This window comes from Mytilus californianus, unplaced genomic scaffold (assembly GCF_021869535.1).
Source record: "Mytilus californianus isolate M0D057914Y unplaced genomic scaffold, xbMytCali1.0.p SCAF_10, whole genome shotgun sequence".
Taxonomy (NCBI): Eukaryota; Metazoa; Mollusca; class Bivalvia; order Mytilida; family Mytilidae; genus Mytilus; species Mytilus californianus.
In genome coordinates this window covers 64367610-64371883 of record NW_026262582.1, presented here as the reverse complement: position 1 = coordinate 64371883, position 4274 = coordinate 64367610, and the positions used below count along the sequence as shown (strand labels likewise).

General features: G+C 30.1%; 1 long non-coding RNA gene across 1 annotated transcript; it reads left to right on the top strand.

The window, feature by feature from the left end:
• Window positions 1–1252: 1252 nt before the first annotated feature.
• Window positions 1253–4274, top strand: LOC127718390 (uncharacterized). The gene is made up of 3 exons (XR_007989808.1): window positions 1253–1306; window positions 3547–3566; window positions 4235–4274. It is a non-coding gene; the product is annotated as an uncharacterized LOC127718390 (long non-coding RNA).

Sequence of the window (4274 nt, the reverse complement as noted above, 5' to 3'; positions counted from 1 at the left end):
GTACGAGCTCATAATGATTTTGAAAAGACTCGTATCAACCGGATAATCATTTCTGGACTAAGTATGCAATTTCTATGTATCTGTCTTAGATATCGTGCGTTATCTCTGCAGAATGTAGTCCTTAAGAAAATTATTTTTATGATCTTTACTTGGCAATCATGATCAAATATTCTAGATGAACTTGGCGGCCCCATAATATATAAAAACAATTATGTATTGTGTTGCTGTGTATAATCATAAATGAATATGCAAAAATTAAAAGATTCTGATAACCTATAAATGTTTGACAATACTGCAAATAGTGAAAGATCATTATTATATACTCCCAAAATGGCCATATCCACAGAAATTGTTTCGAGTTTGTAAAATTATAACGTCCGTGCACATTGAAGTACTTAAGGTTAATCATTTTTTCAATGATATTTGAGTTTGAAATAAGTATAAAATATCCGAGATGAATTAAACGACCTAACTATGATAAAAAAAATCCAAAGGTTTTAACAACCGTTGTCAGTCCAACGTTTGGCTTGCATCTAATATAACCTAATGTTTTAACACACAACTTTTTATAAATCGATGGCTATTTTTCTCTAGCACATGTGTTGTTTTTCCCAGTTAAGAAATAAAAGAAGACAGGTGAGAAAAGGTTTATACTCCATTTCAAAACTCTCATATTTAACATTTAAATTTTTGCAGCTTTCTACAGATTTTACCTGATACTCCATTAAAACGTTCTCGAAATCACCTTCTTCTATCACTTTGGTAGTCGTCACAACATATTCCATATTCATACGATGTACAACATATGTCAATGTTAATAATTTTTAATGGTGTTTTACATTTATAAGATTGTATATCCATTCATCATCCTTTCGACATTCAGGAAAAGGAACAGCTGCATTTTATTTTAACATGTTTAACTACGTTAAGAAAAAATATCAACATCTCAATAAATCTATAAATAAATAATAAATAAATAAATAAATAAATAAATGAATAAATAAATAAATAAATTATTAAACAATCAAAAAAGCTGCCCAAAACGTTCCTAGGAAAGAACTTCAGAATATGTTCTATATAGAACTGCTGTCGGGTAAAACGGCTAAGATCTATTTTAAGCTGGGACTGTTCAAAACTGTTGAAACTGTTGTTTCTGTCAGATACTTTTCTAAAGTTGCCAGGAGTTCTTTTTCCGTTTGCTTGCAAATTTGAATTGTTAAAAAGAACTCATATGTATTTTTTGTAGGTAAAGGACCAACCAATGTCGGATCAATGGAAAACTTTAATGACCATCTAGCATCAAATCGTAAGTAAATTATCTGTAGCAATAATATAGATAAAACAGATACATTATTCATCGCTAGATTGTTTTAATGCATTTTTGGAATATGCAAAATTCAAGCTGCATAGTAAGTAATAAAAAGTCTCTACAACATGTACAAGACAAAATGTAGAAAAAATAAAATTAGTTTTATTTATAAAACAACAAATCAAAACCAAATTTGATATGCATTGTATTATTGAATTTTGCAATTTGGTATTTTTAGATATATCTTTACGGAAATAATGTATATTCTTTCTAAAGTCTTTTAGATATTACTTTCATTTGAACGTATCTGGTGAATGTTATCATAAAAAGAGATGTTGTACTCACTGAAATAGGTAGTGAACGGTATAAATCAAAGGTACATGTAAACAACTGCTCTGACGCCTGACGTCCATCATAATTCGTAATCTTTGCCCGTCTTCGGAATCTTTCTGCAGTCTTCTTCTAAATATGGACAATACTTCATTCCGTAGTGTATTAATTTCAAAAAAGTGAATAGGACATATGGTTGCTGTTCAAAAAAAAAAAGAACAAAGAGAGTTTGTTAATGATCTTATCGCATCAATCCCCTCCAATGAAGATTTAGCTCTTAAATGACCATTTATATCCACTTTTTACTTTTGACAATGTCCATGAAAATATTAGTATGTATAGGCCTATAACACTATAAAACAAAAAATGTAAACATCAAACATAATTAAGAAAACCGAGATCTACAAATCAGTTGATCAATAGAAATAGCCAATTGACTACTTATAGAATGTAGAGATTATCGCATTGAAAAAAAATGTTGGATATATGTCAATGAGGCAGCTGCTTGATACCACAAAAATTGCTAAATACAACGAGTTTACAAAATTAACGGTTTTTAAACACATTGAACTGCAAGTAAGATATAATTAGCTCGAAATATGTCCTGTTAAAAAGAAAATAAAGTTCCTTTAGAAATGCCCAAATATTGTTTCGGATATTTTGGTCGTATGTTGTACTCTGCATGGTTAAAAACCCCAATTGAGTTCGATAAAGTGTCTGGGTTTCCAACACCATTACGTGATTTTAGTTTGGAGAGTTGAGATTAACTGAGATTACATGATATGATGAGCAAGGTTGTAAAACAATATTTTAACGATACTATGTTTTGTTTATAGTCATTCAGTATAAGATATCATAAATGTCCAATACCGTAAAGGCAAGGGTATGTGTGAAAAAGATAAGTCGCAATTGAATTTTAAATAACAGCAATACAAAATATATTTGACAGATTTCGGACAGTTTGGTTTGAAATTCTGTTGTGGGCTAAACCGGGTATATGTTTGACTGTAGGCGTCATGAAAAAAAGTAAAATCACAAAAATACTGAACTCCGAGAAAAATTCAAAACGGAAAGTCCCTAAAAAAAGCGATTGAGCAGTTGCATCAGCCGAATTTGCCTGTTTTGACGTAACTTAGTCCCTAGATGTTTTACAGGACGCATGCAATTAGATGGCGTGTCTGTGTCCCTCAATTGTCATATAGAAGAAATGAGTTAGATTGCAGTATGTGCCATACATTCTTACTCGCAACATTCCAATGTCTCGTTCAAATTCATCTTTTGTTTACTGATTTAAGCGACATAATTTGTGATCTTTGTAACGATTCAAACAAACCGGGATGAATCTCAATTTGAGAATTTTGTTAATAACAAAAGACAATTTCGGAAAACAACGTTACAACATTCCAGGACATATTAAAACCACCGAAATCAATAAGAGTACAGCATGAATTTTAAATGTTCAGAAACAACATATTTTAATTATGCACGAACTTTTCGAAAATTAATAAAAACTGACGTAACATTTCATTATGCTAGGATATACCATGGATATACAAACATACTAAAAGAGAACGTTATTTCAAATTTTCCTGTCGAATATCAACAATAAAAGAAGGTTCACTTTACAACAATGTATCCGTATTATAAGGAATGGACCTTTCACTAAGGTAAAACCTCATTCGGCGCTGTGGCTCATTGTACGATATGTTCAATGTAATCAAACTATCGATGAAACCTAAATCATAATCAAGGAAGATTCATTGCGCTAAACACTGTTAATATAATATGATCTATAATATTATGACAATACACATATTGTTTATATAAAAAAAAAACAGAAAATCGTATGAAATGAAATTACATTGTACATCTTGTACAATTGAAAATTGATTTAACTTAACTTTCAGTGGCAGAAGATACAGATGTTGTAAGTATAATTTGTGCCATAAATATCAACAGTAAATAAGAAATTATGTTCTTATTGTTACCATGCATTATCATATACCAAATAAAACAACTGCGAAAACCTTTTTTTCTTTTGATAAATATCATTGTAGGAGTTATATCTGAGACAGTTCTAAACAGTCAGGATTCTTCTTCATCAAAATTATGTCCCCTTTAAACTTCCATTTTTTTTCAATTCGAAAAATAGAAGACATTGTAGGGAAGACGCGCTGTCGATTCATCTCTAAAAAAACGACAACACATTTAAGCTAAAATATGAATTTTAAAAACAATACTTAAGGCATGCGTGATACTATCGTAAGTTACATTTATGAGAATTCACATTAATTTTCATCTTTTTCACTGGTCCAATAAAAAAAAAACACCACAACAAGGAGCGTAGGCTTTAGATAAACAATTCTTCGGATTGAAGATAAGAAATAACAATATTTTAAAAAATATGGCGAAAAACTCTTAGATCTGGAGGTAATATTAAAAGAAAAAGTAATTATATTTATTTTCTATCGCAACGATTCAAACATTTATTACTTTCGTGTATAAAATGTTCAATCAAATATGCCTTCTACCTACTGGTTGGAAATATATTGATTCAGCACTGAACAAATGAATATATTGTATTGTTTTTTACAGAAGCCAGTTGCGAAGAACTGAGAAAATATGATATTAGTAC